The sequence below is a fragment of the Henckelia pumila genome, chromosome 2, assembly GCF_033568475.1.
Source record: "Henckelia pumila isolate YLH828 chromosome 2, ASM3356847v2, whole genome shotgun sequence".
Taxonomy (NCBI): Eukaryota; Viridiplantae; Streptophyta; class Magnoliopsida; order Lamiales; family Gesneriaceae; genus Henckelia; species Henckelia pumila.
In genome coordinates this window covers 71,078,333-71,093,429 of record NC_133121.1, presented here as the reverse complement: position 1 = coordinate 71,093,429, position 15,097 = coordinate 71,078,333, and the positions used below count along the sequence as shown (strand labels likewise).

General features: G+C 33.4%; 1 long non-coding RNA gene across 1 annotated transcript; it reads right to left on the bottom strand.

Annotated features, from left to right (window-relative positions):
* Positions 1–3,910: 3,910 nt before the first annotated feature.
* On the bottom strand, positions 3,911–6,260 carry LOC140885080 (uncharacterized). Its single transcript, XR_012150801.1, has 2 exons — positions 6,016–6,260; positions 3,911–4,293 (listed from the first exon to the last, which is right to left on the bottom strand). It is a non-coding gene; the product is annotated as an uncharacterized lncRNA (long non-coding RNA).
* Positions 6,261–15,097: the final 8,837 nt, after the last annotated feature.

Sequence of the window (15,097 nt, the reverse complement as noted above, 5' to 3'; positions counted from 1 at the left end):
GTGTGTGAGAATGGTGTGCGTGCGTTTTAGAGAGTTAGTGGGTGTGTGTGTTTTAAAAGCTAGGGTTAGATTTAATTCCAAGTGCAAAAGTGCCACTCAAAATTAATTAAAAGTACGACTCTCAAAATTGAAACTTAAGGCCATGAATTAAATTGCACTAAAATAAAACACAAGCTAAAAATTCAAAAATTAAAACACAACACTTTAAATATTCTGATGTCATGCCAACGAGTAAAATATTTAAATAACAAGCAGAGCGATTAAAATAATTTAAACATACTAAACTAACGTTTAAAAACAATTTAAATAAATACACAAGAGAAAATAAAAACCTTTAAAATAATGTGGGCAATTAAAAAGGATTTAAATAAATAAGCTAGACATTTAAAATAATTTAAAAAATTAACCGCTAAACTTAAGCTATTTAAAATAAATAAGTTGGACACTCGAAAATATTTAAACAAATAAGCTAACCAGTTAAAATCATTCAAAAAAAATAAACTAAACAATTAAAAAAAATCATTTAAAAGAATAAACTAAATTATTAAAAATTAAAATTAAAATAATTTAAGTATGCAAGCTTAAACCTTTAAAATATTTAGAACAATTTAAATTGCACGATAAAATATAAAATTAAACAATTAAAACATTAATTAAATAAAATCATTTGAACAAATAATAAAATATTTTAATAGCACATAATCCAGATAAAGAATTTAAATCAATTAACTTAAAAAATAAAAATCCTGATATTTATTAAATTAATGCACGCGATTTAGTGGATTGGATTTTAGGCGTCACAATTCCTTCCTCCCTTAAATGAAATTTCGTCCTCGAAATTCAGAACTTACTAACTAGGTTCGAATACCTTAGACCAGATCAACACCAAATTCCAACTTGCACTCACATGAGTTGGCCCCAAATCAACTTTCGTTGCGCACTCTGATGCTTGCTGATATCTACATCATCAAAGATCTGACTAACTCTTATTGCAAAATAAATTTGCAAACTCCTATTTATCCCCGAATGTTTGTAGCCTAAGAGAAGTTTCTAATCACTGTTCCCACGTGACTGTAAAAGTTTTAATTCGTCACCTAAACTCCTAAAATATCTAATGCCTGACCTAGCTCGATACCTTAAATCCTGGATCGCAACTACATTCAATAAATATCCGCAAAATCAATAAATAATTTATGTCGACCTTACTTCTAACTTAAAAGCTTCCTAACAGCAAAACTATGCTTAATGTCTATTTACTTATTAAGCTTAACTCAAATAATATACAACTCGAGCTCTTAAGAAATTCACAAGTCCTCAAAATGCTTAGCAACTAACACTAAACCTTTCTAAATAAGATAGCTAAGGTACTAAACAATTCTACCTTGTTAGACCTCGAAATAAGATGTGAATCTGACCCATACTTCCTCAACATCGTTACATGAAACCCATCATGCATCACTTACAACTCTGCGTCAGCTCGAAAGATAAACAATTTACCTATCTCCTCAACAATCGCATAAGGACCAACAAATCGAGTTAATTTTCTTATATACCCAAGTCGATAATACTACGGAACAATGATACCTTCAAGAACAATCTAACATCCAAATTTGAAATTCTAAAGGTCTACACCACCTATTAGCAATGATTTGTTTAATGCTCTTGGACTATGCTTAATCCCTTATCAGTTACTATAACTCGCAACGCTTCTAAGGACTCTTAAAATTATCTTGAGCGAAGACTCTAGTTCAGTTAATCTTCAAGCGGGCAACTGACTCTCATCAACTTAGGATTGATCGACCTATTTTTATAAATAAATCTAATCCAATCCTTGAAGCCAAAACATACCGCGAGTTATTATCCATTTATTGGATTAGATCGCCTCTAAGTACCAAACAATTCTTACATTACGCCTGAATACATATCTCAAATCTCTAGCTCAACTCGACAACAAGTCTTAAGATCCAAAAATTCCCAAACTATTATGTGTTTGACCTGAGTTCATATTTCAAGAGCTTAGTATGCAATTGGGCGCCTCGAAGAGTTTGTAACCTGGACGAAAAGGCCTTCTAATTGATCCTCCAGTACTTTAGTATTTTCCAATAACCAAATCTACAGCTTATCCAGAAAACTACCTGAACATCCTATTCATCATTCTATTCCCATAGTTGGTGCAATAGCCTTACCGGTTGACATTCACAAAATCTGAGAATTCAAATGTAAAGTACCCAAAAGTCTCTAGTGACAACTTTATTTCCTAACTCGCAACTGTTCACCCATTCAGCTTTACCAAAATCATCTGTTTACTCTAACGATCCTATTTAGAATTGAATCAACCTATTCATTTAATTTACTAGCTAGTAGTCTACTCGCTAGAACTAGTTATAACTAGTATTCGACATTCCTCGGATCACAACAATAACTTAGGATTTTATCTAGTACTAATACTAAATTCCAATAGTCTAAACATTTACTAAGCGGTACGAGTCGATTCTCTACACCAGAATAGAAATGATAATTTGAAACTATGATCCACCCAAATAATTCAACATGATGGACCAGGAAAGAAAAACAGTCATACAAGTAATGCTGCTTAATATGAAATGAAATAATGCAAGCATTACAAACAAAAGAGCTGAATATAAAAATCTAGATAAGTGAAAACAACTCACTCATAATTCAACTCTAGGGCTGAATGAATAATAATGTCGGCTACGTGAATAATAAATATGAGCCAACAAGATACAAACCTCGTGATCATTCATAATGGTAATGAAATCATGCTCAAACAATCTAAGCACAATTAAGAGCAATCGGTGTGACTTCAGTCGAGAGAAGTCCACACACGTCAATAATCAAGGAAAACAGCAGTCTCAAAGTAAAATCAGATGTCAGTCACACTACGTAAGTAGATTACCAAAAAGAAAGGCAAGGTGAATCTTACTCACATCAACATGAGACTCTAGAACCGAAGAAAAATTTCAAGAAGTAATAAACATGAACAAGAGTTTATTAAGAAGTTCAACTAATGCCAAGGTGGCAGAATTCAACGCTGATTGATGTCATATGAATCCATAAATGCTCAAAGGAAGTGCAAAGAAATTTTGAATACTCAAAAGTATATGTTGCGACGGATTTGACCACAAAAGAAGGAAAAAGGAAATAACGATCGGAATAGTAGTTCACGAAATTGAAAGACTCATAATAACCAATTCACTAATCCTCGAAATCATATTTGCCCAAATAACAAAAGAAGGACTCAAACTATCCATAATAATATAAAACCAAGTTCGTATCCCAAGTCTTCGCACGAGATCGATTCATAAACTTAACTGACAAAGCAAGCACCTATGTAATTCTAAGCAAACTATTCACTTAGTTACATCCGATTAAAATCCAGTATAAATAAAAAACTTACAATAATAGTACACAATTGAAATCCCCTAATATGCAAGTTCAATATTTTCCATCAAGTTCCTATAATCTCATAAAATTATTAACACTACCTAATAACTCAAATAACTTCCACGTACTGTCCAAAAATGGAAGGAATATTGGCACACCAACTCCATTTAACTTGGTACCGCATGCTATAAAAATAAACATTTGAATGGTACACTTTAAACTACTAAAACAAATTTTTAAACGAAAATAAACACTAAACTATGCACTTAAAAAAATTAAACATCTAGTTTTAAAAATATTCTAAAAAAGGATGACATCAAAATATTTAAAGTATTCATTCAAGTATGACTAACATATTAAATTCTTTAAAAACTTACAGACCTTGAGGCGAGACTTCTCGAGTTTCTTGCAACCGGTAGTAGGCACAACCCAAACCAGAATTATGCTCTGATACCAACTGAAACGACCCTGACTCATTTTTAACTAATAATTAAATAAAATGCGGATTTAAGAAAATTTTATTAAAAATTTCGGCATGACCTCTCTGTTTATATTACAACCAACCTGTCTCAGACAACAACCAAAATAAAATGAAAGAAATAGACGATTGACGACACCAGAAACTAGGCCGAGACAAGAACGAGACCCAAGAGAGTGGTTTGACATATCAAATATTTACAAGATTAGAAATCTAATATTTTCATGCTCGTAAACAAAGCTATCGAAACAATACATATGCATTTGGCAATTGAGCAAAATAAATGATCCATGACATAGAAATTTGCAATAACTATGCGGAAGGTGAACATAGGTCGGAGGGATGTGCCGTGCCCGCATCGCAGTCCACTCGATAGTCTTGCCCCTCGATCTCAAGGAAAAGCACCTCACCTGAAAGTAGGAAGAAGTGGGGTGAGTCTAAAAGACCCAGCAAGATCATGGGGGCGATAACGAGTGCTAAATAACTACAAGCACACACAGAATTCAAAATAGTGCGTAATAAAATAACTGTTAGCGTGAACTTAAAAATAATGAACATGTAAAAGATGCGAGTACATGAATATGACAAGTGCAAGGCTAAGTCAAATAACTCAATAAATTGCATAACATGGTTCTGAAAATAATCATATAAATAGTGAACTTAGATCCTTGAGTTGTGACCCTGTGGTTTCGATCATGATCAAGGCTGCAGTGCACTATGCCACAAGGAAGTCAGGATAACACCCAACCCGATCTTGCCATATATTTGGTAAGGTAGGTCAAGATGCCTCTCAACCACACACATACACGTCATTTTTATATTTGGTAAGGTAGGTCAAGATGCCTCTCAACCCCACACATACACGTCATTTCTATAGTCACAATCAGTTCACCTCGTTCGAAAAGTAATTTTCTATCTTTATTGGATATAGGACTTAGCATGCACAAGTGAAAGAAATGAACTCAAAGAAAATATGTTTACTCAATTTACATGCAAAAGACTTGATGGTGAAAGACTGGAATGGTGATTTAGGAACTATACCCAAGGATGGAAGATTTAACCCATAAATTGCACTTACGACAAAATTGAGCGGTTTGCCCACAAAATCTATAACTTGTTCGATTATTAACCAAAAAGGATTCCGCTTGAAACTACGACTCCACGACTCTTAGAACTAAGTAGGGAAGTCATCCTCGAAATTTTGTTTCCTAAGCGAGCATTTTCAAAAGAAATGAGTTCCAGGCAGCAGCCCCTTTGCTTTAACAAAGTTCTGAACCTTAACGTTTAAAAAATCTAAAACTCGATCCAATCTTAACCGAATTGATTTCCATTTGGACCAACATATTCCCAACATCCTAAATTAATTCCCAAACCCAAACCCTTGGCCAAAACACAAGTATAGCACTATTTTACTTGACCTTAACTGGACAGCCCCTTCACCCATAGTAAATTTCTCATTTGAACTTCTCCTACCTCCAAGACATACCTAGAACTTGGCATCTCATGGTCCGACCTATGAACTAGGACCTAGGCCGCCCCTTAGACTCGCATGACACTTGAGACCGACCCTTCACTTCCAAAGTAAATCCTCCAACTCGTAACAGCCCTGTACCAAGCCCAATTCATAGCCCTAAGCAGCCCTGTCCCAAGGCCATTGCTCCAGCTAGTGAAAACCCCAGCCCCAGCCCCAGCCCCAAGAACTCGATTCCTACAGCCTCTAACCAACAACCTTTTTGCCTCGATTAAAAATAGCCAATACGCACAACCCGGGTGCTACCACGTGAACTACATATCACCCGTGGTAGCCCCTAAATCACCACACCATCCAACACCATCCACAACACAAAAATATCGAAACATGACAGCCAAGGAATAAAATCTAAAATTTAGAAAAGGTGCTAGCATAATCACCAATGCATTCCAAGGCTTTAAAATCACACATACTTCACATATGAACCAAATCAAATCATCTGATAATCAAAATTCCCAGAAAACACTTTAGCCGAGAGGAAACAAAGGAGCAGGGCACGCATATGCTTTGAAATTCTGAAAATAGGGAGGGTAGCAGCAATAAACAAATTCAACACATAATAATCGTAAAAAGAAATGCAAGAACGATTCCACAATCTTGCCTAGGCAAAACAAGAACAAAAATCGAAAATCCCAAAGAAGAGACGAAGCCGCGGCCGAGAACTAGGCTGAGAATCGAACGGGGAAGAAATGGAGAAACCGAGCTCAATCTTGCATCCTAGCTCACCATGGATTGATTTTCTGGAGGGAAATCGAAGATTGAAGAGCTCCTGGAGAAATCAAAGAAGCCGAGCTCCAAGAACAGGGAAGGAGTCGGGTTGCTCTGTGTGTGTGAGAATGGTGTGTGTGCATTTTAGAGAGTTAGTGGGTGTGTGTGTTTTAAAACCTAGGGTTAGATTTAATTCCAAGTGCAAAAGTGCCACTCAAAATTAATTAAAAGTGCTACTCTCAAAATTGAAACTTAAGGCCATGAATTAAATTGCACTAAAATAAAACACAAGCTAAAAATTCAGAAATTAAAACACAACACTTTAAATATTCTGATGCCATGCCAATGAGTAAAATATTTAAATAACAAGTAGAGCGATTAAAATAATTTAAACATACTAAACTAACGTTTAAAAACAATTTAAATAAATACACAAGCGAAAATAAAAACCTTTAAAATAATGTGGGAAATTAAAAAGGATTTAAATAAATAAGCTAGACATTTAAAATAATTAACCGCTAAACTTAAGATATTTAAAATAAATAAGTTGGACACTCGAAAATATTTAAACAAATAAGCTAACCAGTTAAAATCATTTAAGAGAATAAACTAAACAATTAAAAAAAATCATTTAAAAGAATAAACTAAATTATTAAAAATTAAAATTAAAATAATTTAATTATGCAAGCTTAAACCTTTAAAATATTTAGAACAATTTAAATTGCACGATAAAATATAAAATTAAATAATTAAAACATTAATTAAATCATTAGTAAAATAAAATCATTTGAACAAATAATAAAATATTTTAATAGCACATAATCCAGATAAAGAATTTAAATCAATTAAACTTAAAAAATAAAAATCCTGATATTTATTAAATTAATGCACGCGATTTAGTGGATTGGATTTTAGGCGTCACAAGAGGTATGAATTTTCAATATTTTCACAGAGAGGTTTGGTACAATAAACTCATATTATATATATATGGTATATTTATTTTTTCTATTTTGTTTTATGTCAAAGAAAGCGAAACAACTATTTTTCGGTTGCAAAATAAGGAAAGGATTCAAGAATTTCATCGATGGGGATAAAAAACCAAAGAACACATACAAATATATATAAAATCATCCGTGACAAAAATGAAAATATAATAATTAATGCAATATAAATAATATTTTTGAATTTTAGATCTAATTTACAATGTCATTTACAACTTGAAATTTTCATAAAATAATTAATAACAACTATATTCGACAAGACGATATATATATCTCCTTTAATATAAGTAACTAAATTATCATTCAAATATTCATCGTTTATTGATTAATTGATGAGTACTTTGGCTGTAGTACCGATGGAAAACAATAGAGATGAATTAAAATAATAAGAATTTTTTTTGTAGTAACCCGAATCACATTTTACAAGTTAAATGATTAAACATGATTAAAAAAATTTAATACGATTAATCAGACCAAGAAATCGACTCCAGGATTTCAGAAAATTGTCCAAAATTCAAAGTTGACTCAGGTAGTTCGGAAGCTCCGAACATGGATTAGTGTGAGTTCGGAAGGTCCGAAGATTTCGGACCATGCGATGCAGTTCAAAGGCTGAGGAGAGATCGGAACCATCGAACAAGGATCAGAACTTCTGAAGAGTTAGGTCATAGGCACTAATGACGTGTCGCAAATGTTTTGACATGCAATCACATGCATCAGATTGGAACATCCGAAGGGTGGGATCGGAGATTCCGAACAAGACAGTTCAGCACGTGAAAGACATGCAAGTTCGAAGCTTCCGAACTAGGGATCAGAGCTTTCGAACCCTTGTCTATAAATAGGCGACGAAATCCTCACAATTATTGTGTGTTTGGATGTGTTTGAATGTGTATCAGTATATATATTCTTAGGGTTTTAGGTTTATACTTGAGGGTTGGGCATTAGTGAGGTGCTACAGGGCTTGTAGCGGAGCTGTGCTTGGGTCAGGACCTTCGACATCAGTAAGCTGACGACAGACGCAGATATAGTCCAAGATCCCTATTAGTATTAGGGAGTATCTATTAGCTTAGTTAATGCTTATAGACCAGTATTAGTTATATGGTATTATCATGATTTGAAGAATTGGACTGTAGAAACTTGTACATCTTGGCCAGTTGATTGAGGTACGTAAATACTGACTCAGATAACCAGCGAGTATGAATGCTTATATATTGCATATTATGTGTCATGATACATGTTTTACTTCTTTGATATATTATGTTGTATGTGCATATTCATGTTGAGCCGAGTCTCCTTCGAGATAGCATTTGGAGTAGAGTCGCTAAGCCCTATATTCCTTGTATATTGTCTGACATCGGGAGATGCCGTGTTGAGGGGAACTGACACTACGGTGGTTCAGACGAGTGTGTGGATGTACCCACCAGGGTCGAGTTGACCCCAGACGGTACTACATACTCATTGGCGTCTAGACTGAGCAGAAAATGTGATACCCAGTAACCAGTTGGATGCATGCATCATAGTAGGTTTGTATATTTGTGCTAATCGTATTGGGCGTTGTGAGGACCCGAGTTCTAATCTCTCATTAATCAAATTATTGTAATTAATAGACAAAGAACCAAAGTCTAAACAAAGTAAATTTTTTTTTTTTTTTAAAATGGAGCACCTCGCTCGATCGGTAAAAAGCTACCGATCGAGCGAGCACATTGGTTCAACTCTCGGATGTGCTCCAATTGTGGCCTCGCTCGATCGGTTAATCTTCACCGATCGAGCGAGCCACTCATGCTCACAATTCTGTTCTCAACTTCAGGGCCTCGCTCGATCGGTGATAATCCCCCGATCGAGCAAGCTCATTTTCCAGAAAACATCAGGAGCTTTTGCTGTCAAATGCTATGCAATTCCTTCCACATATTCTAGTCATTCATGGTATATTGGTACAACAACCATTCAATCTTGTAACCACAACTAACATATATCCTAAACATGATATAGTTGAAGAGAAACAAGATTACCATACACTAGAATAAAGTCTCATGCTAGAATCAAATATCATATAAGAGTCATTAAGTTACATCATGTTGTCTTAAGGATTACAACATCATTACCAATCCTATATACATCATCAAGACAACAACTTGATAACCAAAAAGTCTTGGTACAAGTAGCTCTAACAAGGTCATGTTGAAGACACTCAACAATATCTTGACAGCTCACACAACCATCTAAACTCGGATCATCACGCTATTCTCCTCATCCCTTGTTTTTCAAGATTGCCTTTGCCCTGTTCCATTCCCGCCTATTGCCATGACACGTACAACATAACAATAGCCGGATAAGTTCGGTGAGAAATATATTTCCCAGTAAAAGCAACTAAACATGCATATAAACATATATCAAGATCATGATATAAGGAAAAGCAATGCATGTTTTAAAACAAGGTTCACTATTCGAATTCTATCGTTTCATCGGTTGGGATCCCGAGAAGTAGATATCATAACTAATGCACCGACTCTCCCGATCGAGGTGGGGCTACTTATCTCACTTCTCTAGACTTTGAAGCCATTATATATGTAAATCAGACGCTAGGCTAAAACAACCACCCAGGCCATACATATACAATCCCTCAAATCGTCTATTCGAACGTTTCCGTTCATTTCAAAATCAAGGAATAAGTCTTTCAATATGAATGCAATATATATCAATCAAACCACATTCATTAACATTAAGACTTATTCAAAAACTCCAATAAAAAAACATAAGAGCAAATAAACAAACAAGTATATGATTTAGGGGAACTCGATACAAACCATCTCGAGTTGTAATCCCAATCAAATAGTAGTCCACTTTTACCTTCGTATTTCGTCTGTTCTGAATTCTTCAAATCTGAATTGCGATCTCAAAACATTCACATCAATCTTTGTTCAATTCATTCCTTTCAGAATCGAGTCAAAATCATCAACACATCTTCAATCAAATTCATTTCAAACCACAAGCGAACTTCCTCGGTTCACAATTCGACCTCTTGAGTTGATTGAGCTCGTAGCACGTCTGAAATATAAAGATTATCATCTAACAAAATCAGTATACAATCCCAAGATCATTGGCTCAATCATAGACTATCAGTATGGTTTCAAAACATAACCAAGCATCGTAGCGATTGAAAATCGGGAATCGTTACGGTATCGAATTCATTTCTAATTTCGATTCCATTCATACGGCTTTTCATATCCGTTCTTTGTCATGCAACTCTTCAAACCAACAGCTATTATCATAAACATATCAAAGAACATCTCATCTCGAAAATCAGCTATCAAACTTGTCTCAAAACACGAATCGACAGCGTAGCGATTAAAAATCGGTAACCGACGACATATCGAAACCATTTTCAACTATTCCAACAAATTGTATATCTTCAATCAGCTATATAATCCCATCATAATCATCATAACAGCAAAATCATAGTCTATATAACTGAAAACATTTGCTGGAAATCAAAGAGAATACAAACAATAGTCATTCGTCAATTCGGTTTCGATATCGGAATGCATACAAGTTCAAAAATACAATTAGAAACTTATAATCTGATCTCTGCAATATTTCAATCTTCAAACCATACCGAAGTAATCAGAAACTTACATCAAATCAAAGTACTCATCGCAAGGATTCCAGAACATCTTTCGGAATCGAAATCGGACGAACGGATCAAAAGTTACGGCGATTTGAAGAAATCAAAATCAAAAGAAAAAGATGAGCTCTCGGCTCTCTGTTCAGTTTCTGAATTCTTTCCCATCTATGCACGTGTAAATTCTGAGAAATCTGATTAAATTGGATAGATATTGAATAAATTGCAATTTAGTCCCTCAAGTCTTCAGTAATTGCAATTCAGTCCTCGGCCGTCGTTTTAATTCAATTTCAATCCAAAATAATTTAAGAATATTAGAATTTAAATCAAAACTCTAAATATTCCCAAATTAAATATACTCGAATTAAAATAAATTAAATTCGGATTAATTAAATAATCCCGACCGTTTGCACTTCAACCCTTCAAATGTCAATATTTGCAAATCAGTCCCTGATCGAGTTGTATCTTCCAAATTCATCTTCTTTAATTTCCGAAACATGGAATGTAAATCTTAAATTCCATAAATATTCAAATCGAATATTTATTCTTTTTAATTTAAGAATTCTCGAAATTTAATTCTCAAAATCCATAAATTCTCAAATTAAATCTTTTCGGCTCGGAAATTAAATCTATCATTTTCATAACTTCTCAAATCAATATTAACCCATAATATGGAATTTAATTCTCAAATCCCATAATTAATAATTTAATATTTTCGGGCCTTACAATTCCTCCCCTCTAAGAAATGATTTCGTCCTCGAAATCGTAGTCAAGCCAAATATCAAGTCTGATAGACTGAATGATTATCTGAAGTTATTCTCACTTCAATCATTCAACTCGAATCTGTTCAGTTGTACTCTAAGTACTGAAAAGAATTCTCTCTGAGTTGTTTCTATTCTAAATCAAGAATCTGTCGAATATTCGACTTACCTCAGAATCTTTTCATTAGTCCTCTTTTCTGATTCAAGTACACAGAAGGATTCTATCAATACTTCCTTAATTTAGATACGTGAAACAAGTCAGCTTCATTGTATCAAGCTGGAAAGAATAAATCAATTCCATCGTCAATTCCATCTGATATCTTATTCAATGAAATTCAATATTCAACTTCATATTCTGAATCTGTAGATTAAATTCTGCTTTTTCTCTACTCTGAATTGAATGATGTTTCACGAATAACTTTTTCGCTTAACTAATCAGTTTCAGCTTCAAAAGTTATATCTATCATTCAATTACTAATTCTGGTTCTTCTTTTCCGTTTTCATTCCATACAGATTCATCGTCAAATTCGTTGTGTATCTCAAATCAAATCCGATCTGATATCGACAAATCATGTCTTATCTGATGTCATATACCTTGGTAATATCATTTCAACACAAGAAATTGGATTTCTTTCCATCATAGCATTATCTCAAAATCGGCTCAATAGCTGTTACAGGAATTATAATCTTCAAGTGGCAACATATCAAATCAAGTAATACCGAATCAGGTATTGAAGTTCTGAGAATATTCTCAATATCTGGAAAATCGACTCAGATAATCCATCAATTGAAAAAGGTACAATGCAATCACATATAACCAACTCTCAGAACATCAGTCAATCAAACAATGCCACATTCTATCAATTAAATCTAAAGTCGTAATTCAGACAATAGATTTTAATCATTCTTGCATTTTCATCATATTTTTATCTTATTCACAGATCTGAATAGATAGCTGTTCGTCACATCTCATACAGTGTATTCTGCAAAAGCTGAGTAATCCATTCAGACTGTTCATTAATAGAAAAAGATGTTGTATTCACAGATTTCAAAGTATTCAGAGCTGTTAATAACCAGTATCATGTCAGATAAAAATTCATTCTCAAAAATTCGATTCGTCTTCTCTGACTATTCTTCCAATTTAAGAATAATATACTGTACCTTTATCTCAAAAAGTACTTAAAGTCTTCTGATCATCTGTATTGAAATTTAATAGTAAACCCAATGTTTCAATCTGAAACATTATTTCTTGGCTTACTGCAACGAATCTAATCACAATTCAGTGACTTGATCATACAGACAGATCATCGTATACAGTAACATCCATCATACTGTTCATAACTACCACCTGTTTACTTCATCTATACTGTTTCATCATGGTAGTTTTGCAAAATATTCTTTCACATTATAATCTCGTTTCAATGTTTGAAGTTTATCACTGAACTCATCTGGTCAATGATTTTCAACTTCATCGGAAACTCTCTGTACGTTTTCCTTCAAAAACGTATTAATTCTGTTACTTCTATTTGCTTTATATTCTGATAAAACAATTATCGAATGAATATTGAATTCATTGTTGTGCAATTCTTCAAATTCTGACATCTCTTTTCGAAAATATCAGGCACAATCAAATAATCAATCCTAATAGAATTCATTCATTCGGATCTGAGGCTTCAATTCATATCTTAATCTGGTATTCTATACTGAATTCTCATCACTTCAGTTTAATTTCTGTGTTTCTTTCATCTTCTGAACAGTTCTGCCTTACTTTCTATTAAAAAAAATCATTCTGATTGGTGATATATTCGTCTGAATATTCAAACCAGAATACACAGAAATCTGAAATCAATTCATCGGATGCCTATTTCATTCCTTATTCCTATCTCCAATTACCGACAATTCATATCATCTAACCCAAAAATCATGGATCATATTCAAATTCTTCTATCAGTTATGAGCCACAATCTTAAAATACGCTGAAATATTATCAAAGGATCAATAATTCTCAAAATAAAAATAAATAAATCAAGATTGAGAAAATCCCTCAATCAAGGTCATCCAAAATCAAATCTTCTGGATAACAAACTCTGCAAAGTGAAAACAACTCACTTGCATCACATAACTCAGAATAATTAAATCACTCAGGCTCTATGACAAAACAAGGAGAGCCACTCGAAATCAAATATTTCAAGAATTATATGTCCAATTGATGTATTCGATTCAGCATAATCAAAGAAAAGACTCATCTGTAACCGATTGTTATATCATCATCTATCTTCTAAACATCAAGATTAATATCCAAATCATAATCTCAACAAGTCGGTAATTCCTAAATTCATCAATTCTTCAATTCAATATTGAATTCCAGTTCACAACTTAAACTAAAATAAAAAATCCTACTGGAACATATCTGTAATCTCTATTCATTGGCATACCTATCAATACTAATTTAGATCTTGAACATATCTCGTGCATCAAATATAATGATTTCAGAATATTTCTGTAATCAAACATCAAATATCAAACCGAAATCACAGAATCTTAATTTGAGTTTCTATATCATATCATCATATTCATATGCACATCATGTTCTTGTTGATCTAATTTTATCGCTTCTTATCATCATACTGATTGGTTAAATCACAAAATCCAGTGATTCCATAATCTGAAACTATCACTAATCAGTACTTAGGTATATTCTCATAATCTATCATGCATCGCAACCGCATAGTTCCCATATGAACAATATCATATTCGGTTTTAGTTCATCGAAGCAATAGTTCTTTTCTTCAGTTTAATTCACAAAATCTCTTTTCTGATACAGAGGGGACCATATAATAAGCGTTCAGCTATTATGTATCTATTGCACCAATAATAAACAGATTAAAACAAAATAAATCTGTTACCTGAAATTTCATTCTCAGGTGCAATTTCATTCTGATCCTCTGTATACTTCTGCTATTTGTTCTTCATTCGAATATTCTTAGAATCCATGTTCCTTCTAACAGATTCTAACACACATACCTAAATTTTATTTACACTGCTTGTTCGGATATCATCCTCCACAATGTGTGTACTAATCTCTAATATACTCTGCATTCAGAAGCAAACTACTCCATCTCAATTTGCTAGAGTTAGAGATTTAATTTCATATCATTCATTTCATATCTGTTCTGGAATAAAAATTGTAGATAAAGTTGTGAGTATCTCACATACTCTTGCATGTCTACAATTCCATTCTCTTAACTCATCATTCGGCTTCAATTCTCTTAAACAGGACTATGTCTTTTAAAAAAAATGTTTCAGTCGTCAACATTTATCAGACATAATCTGCGGATTCAAGCCATTAAATAATTTACTCAATCTTGAGCTTTTCATCATTTACAATTCAAAGAATTGTAATAGGCTTGAAAATTCTAATAAGGCATTTCTCAAATTCAAAATATTCAACTTCTACAGGGTATGTTTTCTTTCTCATCATTTCTATCAGTTGTGGCAAAGAACTATAAACAAAATACTATTCTAAGCACTTACCAACAATCAACATACCTCTGCCTTCTTATCATTTCTTTATCAAAATCCACCAGCTGGTTGCTA